This window comes from Mirounga angustirostris, unplaced genomic scaffold (genome assembly GCF_029215605.1).
Source record: "Mirounga angustirostris isolate CCGP_5_RB_7025 unplaced genomic scaffold, mMirAng1.0.hap1 SCAF_1, whole genome shotgun sequence".
Classification (NCBI taxonomy): domain Eukaryota; kingdom Metazoa; phylum Chordata; class Mammalia; order Carnivora; family Phocidae; genus Mirounga; species Mirounga angustirostris.
The window spans coordinates 67999646-68017427 of NW_026991709.1; positions in this window are offsets into that span (position 1 = coordinate 67999646).

The following is a 17782-nucleotide window of genomic DNA, read 5'->3' on the forward strand; positions in this document are numbered from 1 at the left end:
TCCTCTCAACTCTGTTCTTGAGATCAATCCAGTTTGCTGTGTGGAAATCTAGTTCGTTATCCTGGTGTATTCATATACCACGTTTTACTTGTACGTTCCTTAGAGATGGACACCTAGGTTACCCCCCGACGGTGTGGCAGTGAACTTCCTTAAATACATCTCTTTGTGTTCCCATGAAGAACGTCCCCAGGGGTATCCCCAGGGGTCAGCTTGCTGGATTTTAAGGTCTTCGATTGCCCTTCAGAATGGCTATGCCAGAGTGAATGAGGGGCTTGTTTCCCCCACCTCCTTGCCGACAGTTGGCAATATCTAACCCCCAGAGCAAATATAGCTGGGGCAACAAGCAGATGTGAAAGGAGGGATGGATGACTTAGTGGAGATCATGCTGTGGATGCACAATGGGCAGGGATAAATTAGAAAATAATTTTTTGAAGAAGAGAGTATTATAAGAAGTGACAGTTGCAGTGGGGAAAGGGAAAGCCTTTCAGGCAGGGAGGATGTGTGCAGGGCTCACAGGGGCTCCAACTGACCACCAGTGAGTGATCCTTAAGGGCAGAGGAGAGCTCCCTTCTTCTGACTGCAGCTAGCTGACACTCAGTCCACTCTGCAGCCTCCTACCCAACCTCCCACCCAACAAAGAGGTCTTCTCTGAACTTCCCTGAGGACATGAGAGCTCCCGGCTCCTAACTCCTTCTCTTCTTTAACTTTCTTTGCCACGTCGTAAATTTATACAGTTTGACAAAATGTATACAGTTGATGAGTTTTGGCAGATGCATACCCCTGGGAAATCACCAGCACAGTCAACACATAGAACATTTCCATCATCCCCCAAATCCCCATTTCCTTGTCCATGTTTGCAGTCCACCTTTCTCTCTGTCCCTAGCCCCACGGATCCACGGATCTGCTTTTGGTTACTATAGGAAAGTTGGCATTTTCCAGAATTCTGTATAAATAGGATTTTTCAAAAGATTTAATTTATTTATTTGAGAGAGAAGGAGAGAGAGCGAGAGCGAGAGCAAGCACGTGGGCAGGGGGAGAGGCAGGGGGAGAAGGAGAGAGGGAATCTCAAGCAGACTCCACGCCGAGTACAGATCCTTTTGCAGGGCTTGAGTTCATGACCCTGAGATCATGACCTGAGCCTAAATCAGGAGTCTGACACTTATCCAACTGGGCCACCCAGATGCCCCATTTATAAATAGGATTTTACAGTATGTATTCTTCTGTGTCTGGATTTTTTTTTTCACTCAATATAATTATTTTGAGATTCATTCATCTTGACATATCAATAATTTATTCCTTTTTATTGCTGAATAGTATTTCACTGTATGACTACATGACATTTCCGTTATTTAATTGTTGAGAAACATTTAACTTATTTTCTGTTTGGGTCTATTATGATTAAAGCTGCTGTGAAAATTCACGTACAAACTTTTATGTTTGCTTTAGTTCTTTTGGATAAATAGGAGTTCAATGACCAGATCAAATGACAGGTTTAACATTTTAAAAAACTGATACACTCTTTTTCAAAGTGGTTGTACAATTTTACACTTTTTTTAAAAAAGATTTTTATTTATTCATTTGTGAGAGAGAGAGAGCAAGAGAGCACAAGCAGGGGGAGCGGGAGAGGGAGAAGCAGGCTCCCCACTGAGCAAGGAGCCTTATGTGGGACTCCATCCCAGGAGCCTGGGATCATGACCTGAGCCGAAGATAGACGTTTAACTGACTGAACCACCCAGGCGTCCCTACAATTTTACATTTTTAACAGCATTGTTAAGAGAGTTCCAGCTCATCCACATTCTTGCCCACAGTTGGTATTGTCAGATTTTTTTAATATTTTGCCATGTGAATGGGTGTGTAATTGTATTTCATCTTGGTTTTAATTATTATAATGACTAATACGCAATACCAACTAATGATGTTGAGCTTTTCTTATTGCTTATTGGCCATTCACGTATCTTCCTTGGTGAACTATTGCTTCAGATTTTTTGCCCATATTAAAATTGTTTTGTTTGTGTTTATATCATTGAGTTATAAGAGTTCTTTATTTATTCTGGATATAAGTCCCTTGCCAGATTTGTGCATTGCAAATAATTTCTCTCATTCTGTGGCATAACTTTTCATTTTTTAAACAGCGTCTTTCAAAGAGCAATGTTTAAAAATTTTGGTTTATGGGGTGCCTGGGTGGCTCAGTCATTAAACATCTGCCCCACTTCGGGCTCCCTGCTCCACAGGAAGCCTGCTTCTCCCTCTCCCACTCCCCCTGCTTGTGTTCCCTCTCTTGCTGTCTCTCTCTGTGTGTCAAATAAATAAAATCTTTTTTAAAAATAAAAATTTTGGTTTATGTCCAATTTATCAACTCTTTGTTTAAAAAAAAATTGTTCATGTTTTCTGTATACTAAGAAATCTTTGTCTACCCCAACGTTGCAAAGACCTTTTTTCCTGTTTTGTTCTAGAAATTGTATAGCTTTAGATTTTATACCACTTGCACATAATCTTAACTTCCTCCTTTGATCTCTGAGATTCTTGGATCCATGGGTTTTTCTTAGAAGAGTCAGTGTCTCTTTTTACCCATAATGGGAACAAACTTTAAGACCTAGCTGGAGTCCCATGAATACATCATCAGCCATTTGGGCTCACAGGTGCACCAACATAGAGAAAAAAAAAATTTAAATCTCACTGAGTGGTTCTCCCCTAGTAGAAGATATAGAAGATGACTAGCTGTCTGATCTGGAACCTAAAGGAGATTCGTATCTCTCCAAAGAAAAGTGGGCAGGTGTGCCAGGGGCTGATTTGCCTAAAGGAAGAGGGAAGGTGTTTTGTTCAAGTTCCTGGGGGGAAAAAGGGAATCAGGAGGGGACATGGTATCTCTCCTGGGTATTTATGATGAGCCAAGTTCTAGCAACTCAACAGGATCTGAAGAATATGATCGCACAACTGATGTTGTGAGCAGAGGAACATAAACAGACGTGCTACTTTGGTAGCAGTGGGGGAAAGTGTTCTACACAAGTAAAGTGTCCCCACTTCACAGAGACTTGGTAAGACTTTAACCAGGGAGGACTCTGGGGAGTATAGAACCACTGATTCCTTGAGGTTTGTAGCTCTAGGAGCTCCTACGGCCACCAGCCTTGGCACAGACATCAGTGTGGTCACAGAAAAAATAAGTGGGGACAGAGATGAAAAACAAAAGAAAAGCTCTCGAGTGCATAAGAGACTTCCCTTGGGAACTTGAAAAAATGTAGGAGTAGAGGGCTATTGCCAGTAACAAGACAGATTCTCATGTACCACCTCTGGGGGAATGTGGCTTCCTCCTACCTTCGGCTTTTGAGAATCACTGCTTGTAATGAGAAATACTAGCGATGTGGAGCCAGAAAAAGTCCGAGAGACACTGCATCAAGGGAAAGAAGACGCAGTGGTCACCTGTGTCCTTGGCTCAGTCATCTTCTTGGTCTGGGACTATGGACTCAAGTTCACATTTAGCATGGCATTGTACCTCAAAATTACCTGGGACAGTTGCTCGGGGGGCAAAGGTACCCTGAACTTCCGACTTGATTTTCTGGAAATATGGAGCGAGTGTAAGAGACACAGAAGCAGACCCATATCCCTCAGGCCTTACCATTCAGTGTGCTCCAGACATCTTCCCACTGCCAGTATCTGCACCCTGGGGCTTGAGGACTTCATCGGGAAACCTGGAAGGTCACTAGGCCTGAGGTCCACAGCGGTTCAGACATTCTGGAAGAGTAAATGTCCTCCATCCCCCAGAGCATCCTTCAACCAATAAGTGATGGGAGATGATGTATAAATATCCCAGCAACCTCATCCTTTGGGTGGGATAATTCTGCGGTGTGTGTTTTATACTGTTCCCCAGCAAGATTAAGCAATAGTTGATCACTGTGTGGTTGGCTTCATAATTCACTTTTTATTGGCTGTCTTCCCCTCCCTGACTCATTTCCTCACTCTCTTGCTGGTATTTCCTTGGATTAAATCCCAAATAAACTACTTGCTCTCAAATCCTGGTTTCAAGGTCAGCTTCTAGAGGACCCCAAACTAAGACAATTCTCCAGGATAAGTTAGCATCACTACGCACACATTGCCGGAGAGCTGCTAAAGAGAACCACCCTTCCTCTTATTCCTCTGTCTTCTCATCTAAGGCAATGGGGCCTGCACCCAGAGATCTGGGGGCATGCTGTGTATACTGTCCTCTGGGCAGGCCTGGTATTGTGCAAGCATGTTCACAGGTATTGGGGGATCTCCTCATTGTGATATGATGTGAAATTTAAATGAAAGAAGGAAAGAGTTGACTGAGATGCCGTACTGATGGGGGCAGGGTGAGCCATCTTTATGGAGAGTGGCATCTCCTAAACTATATTCCATGATGTTCTGGGAGATGCTTGAGTTGGAAACCCAAAACTCGAGTTCCTATGGTCGCGTTTAGGAATTGCTGGGTAAAGCAGAGACTATTTTATGGTAGGACTTCTCAGGACCTTTAATACAACAAGGTGCATTGTGATCTCTGAGAGATGGTGTTTTCCAAATCTCTTTGACCATAGACCTTTTGAGAAAACATCTATTAATACCCCACTGAAAACATTTTGGGAAATGATGGTAGAGAGACATATATTTTCCCTCTTTCAAATGCATGTCTTTCAATGATGAGTGTTTCGAAATGAGTTCTGGCTTTCATCCCAGTGGTTCAAACGTCTTCTCTCTTCTATCTTCCCTGTGAAGCTAGACTTCAGTGGGGCTGTTACTCCTTCTTGTATTTAAAGTACCATGATCATCATAAGACCCAGCAATTGCCTGGCCTTTGCAGTCTCCGGACCGTGTTCCCATACATTAATCCTCCCAACAACCCAGAGGGTAGGTCTTCTAGGTCCTTATTTAATAGGTGAGGAGACTAGAGTTCAGAGCTTTTCCCAGGATCACTGGGTAGTAACATCAGTGCAGGAAAATTGGGATTTGAAGAAAGCAACACAAGTGGGGGAACTCATTTTCTCTACATGGTCTGAACTTTGAGTAAAGATTCAGTTAACAGAGCAGACTTTTCTAAGACTTTGGGGTTTGAAAAGGTCACTGGACCAGGTCCAGAAAGAGATGAAAACACATCCATTCTCAGAGTCTGATATTTGGGATTCACCCAGGTGGTGTGTGGGCTGCATCCTTTACACCACAGAAGGGAGGCGGCACTGTAGATAAGATCAGGGCTTCCAAAGCAAAACCTGGGTTTGAATTTTTGCTACATCATTTACCAGCAGTGTGGCTTTGGGCAACGTACTTAAACAATCTGAACCTCAGTCTCCTCATCTAAAGTGGAGAGAATAATATTTCTCATGGGGCTGCCGTGAGGATGAAATTAGAGAGTATACCCAGCTCTCTTCACCCAGGAGGTGCCTGGCATATAGTAGGAATGAAAAAGAAAAACTAGCAATTACTAGTAGAATCGTAGCCACAATTTTTACTTTCTGGCATGAATTAATCGTTTAACAAAACCCAGACATCATTTTTGTTGCTGCCTTACTAGAAATAGTGCTGTTTGCTAATGACTTCTGGCAGTAAAAATTGTTGTTGTTTGTTTTGGGTTTTATTTTGTGTAAAAATAGGACTAAGTGAGATAGATCTTTACAACTTTTTTTTTTTCTCCAGCTACACAGCTCGTCAACACTCCCTCACACTCCACCCCACCCCCTGAAAAGAAGGAAAAAGAACAAATTGAGAACGTATGGAACCACAACTCAGAAACCTGAGCGTTTTCCATTTCAGCTTTTCTTGGAATAATTTGAGGAAAAACCTGTGTTGTGGTTTTAAATGGCATTAGAGTGCCCATCTTCTGTCCCTACCCCTAAGCTCCTGAACATGATTTATATTTCCCTATTTTAAGCTAGTGCAGATTTATGAGGCTTTAAACACCATAGTTGAAGTTACTGGAGGTTTAAAGGGATTAAGCCGGTCCAGCAATACCTGGGGCGGGGCGTGGGTGTGGGGTGGGGGTGGGGGGTGGTGTATAGGTTGTTTAAAAGATTTATCAGCATTTCCATGTTAAAATCCACTTTTCAAGGATTTTCATAGTCTGGGTCTGAATCTATTTTGGGCAGAGGAGTGAATTTTTAGGATTTCTCTTAGATGGAAAAAAAAAACCCATCCCTCTTTTGCTTCCTGCTTTGTTTTTCCAGGTTGTGCCCCCACCCTTCACCTCTTCATCTTCCATGTCTAGCTTGCTCTGTCTTCTCTGGGGTTTCCTTTCTTCTGTTCTGTCTTCTCTGAAGCAGTTAATGTCTTGGTATTCCTCTATGTTCCCGTATTCACAAGCTCAGCCTCCGACCCAGGAACCTAACAGCAGCTGGAGGGAGTCTGACACTTCCCTGGTCTTGGATTCTTGCTTCAGGGGGCCAGGGGAACCTAAGGCCTGGGGCGGTGGGTGCTGCAGTGGGCGATAGATGGCGCGCACGGAGGTGGGAATGCCTCAGGCCACAGGGGTGAGAGATCCCCGGGTTTACACCAGAGGGTGCAATGACTCCGTGGCTGAGAAGGTCTGGCTGGAGTCTGGAGTTCCCAAATAAAGTGCCCATTCAAGGCAAAGAGCACAAAATTCCTAGGCAGTTAGGTGTAGGAGAAGCCATATTGAGTGACATTGAAAATAGGTTCAGGGCACAAAGTGGGCACACACTCTTTGTCATATTCTACCAATGCTGTGAAGAGCCAACATTCTTCTCATTGCCAATTATATTCTCATCAGCCTCCGCTTCTTACCTCTCAGATTTCTTCCAAGTCCTAGCTCTGCCCACCTTGTCAAATCACTGTGGGTGTAGGGAACATGAACTCATTTTAATATCAGCCTGAACCAGACATCACTGGGAAGGAAATCGGAGAAGCTATTCCAAAGTCAAGTAAAAATAACTTTGGTGGGTGCATACTCTATGATTCCATTTATATGAAAACCCTAGAAGAGACAAATCTAATCTATAGTGACAGAAAGCAGATTGTTGGTTGCTGGGGCCAAGGTAGGGCAAGATTAGCTGAGATGGGGCACAAGAGAATGTTTTGGGATGCTGGAAATGTGCTTTGTCTCAATTATGGTGATAGTTGCACAGATATAGAATACCTTACAACTTGTTAAAATGTACAGTTAGAACAGGTGTAAATTATACCTTGATTTTTAAAAATGTATCTTCTGTGCATCCACACTCCTCACCCCTCTATTATCACTGACAATGGAGAGCTGAGTACCAATCTTAGAAGGTTCCCTAATCTGTGGATGGTTGTTCAACCAGCCTATACTGTGTATCTATATAGGGCATGGAGATAATCCAGAGCAGTAGATAAACACCCAATCAGTTATAATTGACTTTGAAATGCTTTCTATGCCTTTACATTCCCTGAGTACAACCTGACTGACGGGGCAGGAGGGAGCAGGCAGCCAAGAAATGTGGTGGGGAAGCCAGATTAAACAATTACCAGGGAGAGACAACAACAGGGTGAATGACCACACAGATGATAATGAACTGTTGACTTTGTAATGTGAACTGTGCATTGTATGAAAGTGGAAAGGGACTGGTGAGGGGAAGCAGATGCTCATTAGAAATCAAACCAACCACACCGAATGGTCCTGGCACCTGGATAACAGGAGGTCTTCACCACTTCCATCTTTTCCTCATCTCTAATTAAATTTTTGATATTGCTTAAGTCAGGCACAGTGCCCTATTCATTTCGACATCCAAATATCCACTTTAAAGTTGGCCAGGCTCACCTAGAGGATGATGTAAATAGATCAAGGATGGAGTTAAGATTTAGGACATTGGAGTTTTGTCCCTGCTGTGTGACCTTCTGAAAAATTACTTAGTTTATTTATTTGTTCATTTATTCAATAAAATTATAGAACACCTACTGTGAATCAGGTGGTTTGCAAGACACTAGGGATACATGACTCTAGGCATCACTTTCCTCATTTGTAAATGCTCTTTCTGGGATCCCTGCCCCATCCCACCACTGCATCGATGGATAGTATGGGCAGTGATGAGGTCAGGCTCTGAGCCCCTCAGGGTTGTGCCTCAATGATAAAGCTGACTGGGAGGATTCCCTTCCTTCTCTGATCTGTATCTTTCCAAAGGGTAATTCTAGGCTACTTAGAGCATCTTTGCCATAAAAAGTTCCATGGAAATGAAATTAAGCATTTTAGTTTTGTTTGTTGGGAAAAAATGTCCTTAAAAAAACCTTCTTAGGCAGTCTTTAAATTAATTCCTTATTGCTTCAAAGCACAAACTCATATATAGTTATAAACTAAGTTTACATTTGATCTAATGCAAAGCAGTAGACCAGGGCTTTTGTCCAGCCTTCCTCCCTGATTTGCAGCGTTCCCTGTCCTACTCGCCCCCTCCCCAAGCAAGATTTAGAAATCAACAGACACAAAATTGCTTTTCTTCCTGAAGCCCTTCTCACACTTATCTTCAAGCATACAAGATCTGTTCCTTTTCAGGTCATCAAACCAACTCTCAGAAGAGCCTGACAGAGTAGGATTCAAATTCTACTCTGTCCATTTATAATATGTGACCCAGGGAAAGTTGCCTAACCTTTCTGGGCCTCATCTGGAAGTGGGAATAACAATGTCTACTTTGAGTTATTGTGCAGTTTAAATAAGATAATGGATATAAAAGTACCTAGCATGGTGTCTAGCCAATTGTAGAAAACCAATTGGTGGTTGTTATTAAAGCCAAGCAGAAATCTGGGGATTGAAGGGAAAAAGTCCGCCATAGAGTCAGAACTATTCCACTGATTTTTGGAATGAGGAACCAGGACTTTCAGCCTTGTTGAGTGGGTGGTGACTATGGGGGATAGGACCATTGGATTGTTAAACTCATACTCCTAGTCTAGAAGAAGGGTTGACATTCTACAAGGTAAACTAAGTCATCCATAGGCCCTTGACCCAAGAGTGGAAGAGCTTTTTCTTTTTAATCCAGCATCCAGTTGTAGGAGGAATGCATATGGAACGATGATGGAAAAAAAGTCATGCCCCAGCTAGCTGTGATGGCCACATCAGCAGAAGCCATAGTCAGATTACTTCCACATTCCCCCAGAAAGGTTCAGATCTCCTGGCCCTTTCCAAAGAAGGCACTGTTCCACCCAACAGGTCAAAATTAGTGTCACAAAGAGGGTTGAGAACCTGAAGATAGAGTATGCCTGCTGATCCAAGAACAACAGACAACTGGCTCAGGCTGTGATTAAAGTTGGTTGGAATTCACAGCCGGCAGAACAATGACCACATTCATGAACTGAACTTCTGTTTACTCTCCTATTCCAAAGTCCTTCATCTTCCTTCCACATGGACAGCCAGCTGTGCTGAGAGATTTGTGTGTTAGCACCTGGAAGTGTTGGATGGACTTGATTACTATGTAATAGAATCTAACATGAACGGCTTGGAAGTATAGTTAAAGGGTGCAAATCTATTTGTAATTACTGGGACCCCTTCAACCCCCAAAGAAAAGCCCACTAGACTGTAGAGATCCCTATGGGCAGGGACCTTATCTGTCTTTTTTACTGCTTTATATTCAACATCAAACACAGAGCTTTTTGGGAAACCAACCATTTTGGTTTGCCTGGGACTCTCTGGTTTTAGCACTAAAAAGTCCTGCATCTCAGGAAGCCCCTCTGTCATCGGCAAACTGGGATGATTGGTCACTCTAAGCTTTGCACATAGTAGATGCTCAAGAAGTTCTTGTCAAACAACATAAATTAAATAAATTAAATAAATGGTAGTGGTAGAAGTGTAATTGGAATCACAATGCAATACATTAGATTAACTTCTGTGGATAGGAATCTACCTTCAGGAGATACAGATTTGAAGTTGAGTTTGGTGAAACCAGCGTGCTATTTTGGTGTTATATATAGGTCCAGTCTTGCTTTAAATATTGTCTCATTTCTGTCCCTTCTTTTGAACTTAGTTTATACGTCTGGGCTGTCAGTCAGCAATAAGCTGCACAGTTTCAAAACTGTCAAAGCATGGTGAGAATATGAGAGGATTTCTAAAGTCTTTTCCCATTTGGTAACTTTCTCACCCTATCTACATAGAAGCCAGGTGTTTTAAATTGACCCCTGATATACACTTGGGAAGGAAGGAGCATTTCTTCAATCAAAGTAAACAATCCTTTACTGAGTGACTGCTCTGGGCAATGTGCTGGGTGCTGCAGGGCATTCAAAATGAGTGAAAGAAGATCCTTGCCTTTAGCAGCTCTCAACCTAGCAGGGGTGTTTGTGAATAAGCATACATAAGTATTTATGACACGAAGCAGGCTTGATACATGCATGCTATTTTAATGATTTCAGTTGTGCCCTATGTGACTATGAGAGAGATGTCATAGTATGCCTTCCAAAAGGAGGTGGGATTTAAGGTGGGCTTTGAAGAACACATAGGACATCAAAAACTGCCTATGGGGTGAGGAGAAAGCAACTTTCCAGGTAGAAGGAAGAGCATGGGTATGACAAATAGTTACATTAGACTACTCATCACATAAACCTGACTACAGGACTTTAATTAAATGGAGGCATATTATTCTCACAGAACAAGAAGTCCAAGACTACACAATAACTCCAAGGTGACATCAGTGTCCCAGGTTCCTTTTCTCCTTTCATCCTTAGCTTATGGCTTTGTTGCCTCCTGGCCTCAAGATGGCTGCTTTACCTCCTGCCTCCTGTTTGTGGACCAGGCAGGTGAAGGTAGGAAGGAAGGAAGGGAGGGAGGGAGGGAGGAAAGGACAATAGAAAAAGGAGAAAGGCATGTGGGAGAGGAAGGGAGGGTCATATAAGAGGGCAAACACTTTCCCCAACTCCCAAGCTGACTCTCTCTGAGTCGTGTCTCATGACAAGAAATGGGTTACATGGCAACCCCTTCTACAGATGAGCTGGGGCAGGTGAACATTTTAGCTGGGCACATTGCCCTTCTGAATAATATGGCCGTTCTCTTAGTGAGGAGGCGTGGATTTGGGGTAGGTAACCAGCAGTGTCTATGCCTTTGAGCAGAAAGTGAGGGATGGGGACAGGGCAGGGATTGCTGGATAAATGAGAATGAAAAGTATAATCTTGTGTGTGAGATGAAGCGTGAGTGTGTGTGTAGGCTGGACAAGATAGACTGGGATGGCTTTGGAGGGTATGGAAAGGAGTAATCTGAAGAAGATAAGATTGGGAAAATATGAGCCAAATGCAGGAGACATAGGGCTTTTATCTGGCTCTTTAATTTCTCTGCAGAAGGTCCAGAACAGCCTAGATGACCCTGTTTCACATTCTGTGAGGTGGCATTCATCCTTTACGCCCCGCCTTTGTCCTCCTCAGTCTCATGTTATCAAGCACGTTGGATAGAGATATAAAAAAAACACCACTTTCAAACTTGTACCCTCATGTCATATAAGAAGATGATAATGGAAATGCTTAAACTATTTTCTTTCCCTAAATTCACCTGTTATCCATATTTTAATTTTATATTATTATTCACATATTCTATTGATCAACTTCTTCCATTCTCTTGGGCACCATACTAATCAACCTTTCCACCACAAAACAGTTGGAAATTGTGTACTGCTAAATACTAGTCAGAAAAAAATGTCTATCAGAATGTGAAACTTAGAAATACACACACATATTTCTGTATATAGATTTATGATTAGTATTTAGCAATGCTAAAATTGTATTTTACACATACATATTTGCCATCCATAACAGCCTTTTGAGAGTCAGATTTGTTCTTCGGCTTTGTGATTTCTTTTGTATCTTGGTGCAATTTGCTTTGGTCATTCTCTAAGCTACAGCTCTGAATAATTTTCCCATCACTTGGCTCCAGCCTTTTTTTTTCCAGCATAATAGTTTTTGAAGGTAACTTTAAGCATTAAGAACAGTTGAACAACCATGAAGAGTTTACCAGTATTAGAGGAAATCATGACATTATTTATTACTCTAAGTCAGGAGTCAGCAAAACTTTTTTTGTAAAGGACCAGATAGTAAATGTTTCCAACTTTGCAGGCCATATGGTCTCTGTCACAACTCCTCAACTCTGCTGTTATAGCACAAAAGCAGCCACAGACACTAATTAAATGAATGGGCATGGCTGTGTTTGAATAAAACTTTATTTATGAGATCCTGCTCTAACTGAACAGCTGGAAGAGATTCTCTCCTTTGCTCTACATCTCTCTCCACCGCTCTCGCTCTCCTATCTTGTTTTCTTCTTATCAACATCTCTCTTCCACTTTTGTTTTTATTCCTTTTTCACCCTAACCTGTTTCTCTTTCTTTTCCACATCTTGATTTCTTTCTTGTAAAAATACTTGCTATAAGACATATCCCCAAGGGATGCTTAGCAGATCCTCCTAGCCTCTGGAGATGGCATCAGAGAGGAAATTTTACTCTTCACTGAGTCTACTTAGTGACACAGAGAGGCTCCTGGGGCTGACTGGATTATGTGTCTGGTGACTACTTAAGTGCATATAACTTCTCTTGGGTAGCTTGAGATATGCTTCAGTTTATTAGGGGCAGAATTCCTTCTGGATTCCTCAGACCCGGATCTTTGAGATGACTAAAGAGGTCTTTCTCTTACAATATCAGTGGAAATCCAGGTGCGTTTGCATGTTCTTTAATCTTTTTGAGGGCCCCCACCTTTTCAGTCTAGGCAAGGCTGGCAGGGAACGTGGGTGTGCAATCTATGAGGACAACTTCCTTAGGATCTGGAAGAAATCCATATTACTTTACCTGCTGCAGATTTCCTCATCCAGGCAGGGTTTTTTGGCCACCACAGGCTTCCCCTCGAAGACAGGATGAGAGGGAATTTGCTTCAGTTGCAGCAGGAAAGATTAAGAGTAGAGGTCAGGAAGAACTTTGGTTCTGTCACAACTATATATCAAGCAAGGCCAAGACCAGGGGATGTTTTGGCGTTCCCTTGGAATTGTTAAAAGAAAAGGACAGATTACTTCCTATGCTTACTCCAAACAGAAAATAGTGTGACAAAGGAAGCAGCTTTGTGTTAGAAATTTCCTGTGCCGTATGGGCTGAGGGCTGGGAATCAAGATTTGAGGCCCAAATATCTTCCACCAGCTTCCTTCATGCAGGCCAACCCTCAGGATGCTGGCTGATCACTGCAACAGGGAAAGCCACCCGCCCTTCCAGTTTCGGAAGGACTCTGATCGTTTTCCAGCTTCAGAATTTTCTATTTCCCTCTTTTTCTCTCAGCTGACTTTCAAGTCTGCATAGCTAGCTTCATTCTGAAAACCGAAATGAAATGAACATTTGGAAACTTGATCATCCTGTTGAACTATACTGTCTGTCTTTCTTTCTTCACTGCCCAAACTTCACGGACAGATGATTCAGCTCTGCTGCTTCCATGGCCTCCCGTCCTGTCTGCAGCCAGGTTCCACCCTGCACTTTCTCTTTCCAGGCTGCTTGCAGCCTGCACTGACCAAATCCTGTCTCCATGCCCCAGTCCTCGCTGCCCCTCCCTTCTCTGTGGCATCTGACATTTTGGACCCATCTGCCTCCCAACACAGTCTTGTCTCCTGTCCCCATGGCCAGTGTGGTCCTGTGACTTTGTCTCTGTTTCTTTCAGGTATTGGTTTTACTTCCACACCTTGCCTGGGGAAGCCAGTTGGCAAGGTGTTGTAGAAATTCAGGATTACAAAGCCAAGGGCTGGGCTGGGATGCCATTTCAAAGGAAAACTTTGGCTTAATGACAGCGTGGATGCAGGACGTAGACGAGGCAGGGGAGCCAAGCAAGTCTCCCAGGGTTAGAGTCTGTGACACTGGGATAATGAAGTCAGGAAAGTCGGGAAGAGGTGCTGGTTCCAAGGCAAATTTGATTTGAGTAGAAAGCAGGACATACAAGTGGATAATATATCTAAAGAGGCAAAGTTAATGGAAATGGATAGAAAACCTTTTATCTCATTTGCTGTTGCTGCTTCAGCCAACTCCTGGCTCCTTAATCAATATTTCCAGCTCCCAAGCCATCTCAGGCTCTCCACTGACTGTTCTAAATGCTGGTGGGACATGACCACCTGGATGGCCATCACCCCTCAGACTCCTCAGGTAGGAGGACATGTGTTCCAGGGAAGCAGCCTGGAGAACAGGAAAACAGCCTAGCAGTCATGAGTTCTGGGGTCTGACATGTGACTTCGGGCAAGTCACTTTACTCTCCAGTTAAGAGTTTTCTCATCAGTGAACTGAGGGGTTAGACTAAGTAATATCTTATTTAATGACTTTCCTGTTTTTCCCCAGTTTTCTTCTCTTAGTTGTGTCACCATTCTTCCAGTGGCCTCGTGCCCAGAGGTGTCCTGAACTCCTGTTTCCCACCACTCCCTCTTTCCTGCCCATAGCTTCTCTAGTCCACATATAAGCCTTCAACACATGCTATTGCCCCGTCCTTCTTGTTGACTTCCACACTCTCCTGCTTCAGTGCCATAGCCAAGCCCTCCTTGACGTGCTTACCACCTGCTCCTAGACTGTTGCTATGGAGGCCACACTCCTCCATCCAGTCTTCTGGGCACATCTCCCTTCCTAAACATTTCTTCCATCTTGTCCCATTCTGTTCCCTTCCCCCTTAAATCTTCAAAGAGGAGTGGAGAGAAGGGAGGGTCTGTCAAGATAGAGTTTTTTTTTTCTAAATGCTTGCACCTGACTATGTCTCCTCCTCCCTCCACCCTGACGTTCTTGTGCTCCATGTAAGAAAGACCCCCCCAGGTGACAAGTCTCTTTCTCCTCACTGTAAAGAATCATGTTTTGAAATTTTAAATATTTAAATCTAATGTCTATATTTTGAGGCCATGAAAATCCCATATAGTCCCCACAAGATAACTGCTATTTCCTTGTAAGCACACAGAGTTTTACCACATTCTTTTTAACAAAAATTAATATATATATATTTAAAGATTTTATTTATTTATTCATGAGAGACAGACAGAGAGAGAGAAAGAGAGAGGGAGGCAGAGGGAGAAGCAGGCTCCCCCAGGGGCAGGGAGCCCGATGCGGGATTCAATCCCAGGACCCTGGGATCATGACCTGAGCCGAAGGCAGATGCTTAACCATCTGAGCCACCCAGGCGCCCCCCAAAATTAATATTTTAAAAAATAGCTTTATTGTCAAGTGTTTGACATTTGATAAATTGTATGTATGTATGTATGTATGTATGTATGTATGTATGTATGTATTTATTTGACAGAGAGAGAGAGCACAAGCAGGGGGAACGACAGAGGGAGAGGGAGAAGCAGGCTCCCCACTGAGCTGGGAGCCTGACACGGGACTCGATTCCAGGACCCTGGGATCATGACCTGAGCCAAAGGCAGATGCTTAACTGGCTGAACCACCCAGGCGCCCTGAAATTTGATGTATTTAAAGTGCACAATTTGATCAGTTTTGACATAAGCATACACCTATGCAACCATTTCCACAATTAAGAACATATCCATCACCTCCAAAAGTTTCATCATTCCCCTTTGTCATCCTACCCTCCTGCTCCTCCTCTCCCAGTCTGCCCCTCTGGTCATCTCCAGATAATCAGTGATTTGTGTTCTGCAAGCAAAGATCACTTCGCCTTTCCTAGAACTTTATATAAATGGAATAATTTAGTATGTACTTTTTTTGGTCTGATTTTTTTCAGTCAGCATAATTAGTTTGAGTTTCATCCGTGTATCGTAGGTATAGAAATAATTCATTCCTTTTTACTACTGAGTAGTAGTCCCTCATGTGTATATACAGTAATTTGTTTATCCTCTCACCTGTTGATGGATTTTTGGATTGCTTCCAGTTTTTGGCTATTATAAATAAAGCTGTTGTGAGCATTTGTGTACAAGTCTTTGCATGGATATATGCTTTTATTTCTCTTGGGTAAATATCAAGAATGACTGAGCCATATGGCAGGTGCATGTTTAACTAATAAACTGTCAAACTCTTTTCTGAACTGGTTGCACCATTTTATATTCCCACCAGAAGTGCAGGAGAGTTCCAGTTGTTTTACATTTTCACCCACATTTGAGATGAGCAACTCTTTTTAATTTTAGACATTTTAATAGATTGTGACATTTCATTGTGGTTTTAATTTGCATTTCCCTAATGACAAATGATGTTGAGTATTTTCTCAAGTGTTTATTTGCCATCCATAGATCTGCTAAGGTGGGTTTCTATTCAAATCTTTTGTCCAATTTTTAAAAATTGGGTTGTTTTCTTATTTTGGGAGTTTGATATTTCTTTATATATTTTGGATATAGTCCTTCATCAGGTGATTTTCTTTCTTTTTCTTTTTTAGATAGGTGATTTTCAAATATTTTCTCTCAGTGGCTTGTCTTTTCATTATCTTAATAATATCTTTTAAGGAGCAGAACTTCTTAATTTTGATGAAGTGAAGTTCATAATTTTTTTTCTTTTAGAGATTATGTCTTAGGTGTCATATCTAAGAAATCTTTGCCTACCCAAAGGTCGCCAAGATTTTCTTCAATGTCTTCCAGAAATTTTATAGTTTTGGGTTTTACATTTAGGTTTATGGTTCATCGTGTGTTAATTTTTTGTATATTGTATGGGATACTGATCTAAGTTCATTTACCTTTTGCATACGGATATTATGTTGGCAGAATAATACCCTTCCCCAAAGATGTCTATGTTCTGGTCCCCAGAACCTGTAAATATGCTATGTTACATGGCAAATGGGAATTAAGGTTTCAGATAGAATTAAGGTTGCTAATCAGATGACCTTAAAATAGGGACATTATTCTAGATTTATCTGGGTTGCCCAATGTAATCTCAGGGGTCCTTAAAAGTAGGAGGGGGGACCGAAAGAGAACCAGAGAGATGGCAGTGCAGAATGGACTTGGCCTGTATTGCTGGTTTTGAAGATAATAGGAGGGAAACACAAGCCAAGAAAAGGTTCTAGAAGATGGGAAAAGCAAGGAAACGGATTCTCCCATAGAACTTCTAGGAGAATGGGAATCCCTGTTAATTACCTCGATTTTAGCCCAGTGAGATCTGTTTCAGACCTTTGACTTCCACAATTGTAAGATAATAAAATTTGTATTATTTTAAGTCACTATGTTTGTGGTAATTTGTTATAGCAGTCACAGAAACTAATACAGGTTTTCAGTTGTCTAGGTACCGTTGTAAAGACTATCCTTATTACACCAAATTCCCTTTGATCTTTGTTGAAAATCAGTTGAACATAAGTGTGTGGGTTTGTTTCTGGGCTCCATTCTATTCCATTCATCTATTTTTCTATCTTTATGTCAAATCACATTGTCTTGGTTACTGCAATTTTATAGTGAGTATAGAAGTTGAGTAGTGTAAGTCCTCCAACTTTCTTGTCAGTTGTTCTAGCTTTTCTAGTTTCTTTGCTTTGAATCAGCTTGTCAATATATATCAAAAACAAAAACAAAAACCAAACCAAACCAAACCAAAAAAACCACACCCCTCGCAAAACCCTTCTGGGATCTTAATTGGGATTGCAATAAATCTACAGATCAATATGGAGAAAATTGATGTCTTAAGCATTTTGAGTCTTCTGACTCATGACACAGTATACGTCTCCATTTATTGACAGCTTCTTTAATTTCTTTCAGCAGTGTATTGTTGTTTACAATGTGTGGGTCTTGCAAATCTTCAATCAGACTTAGACTTCATATTTAATATTTTTCCAAGCTAATGTAAATAGTGATTTTTAAAATTTCAATTTCTAAACTTTCAATGCTAGTGTAGAGAAATACAATTTATTTTTGTAATTGGTCTTATATCCTGAAATCTTGCTAAATACATTATTAGTTCTAGAGGCATTTTGATAGATTTCA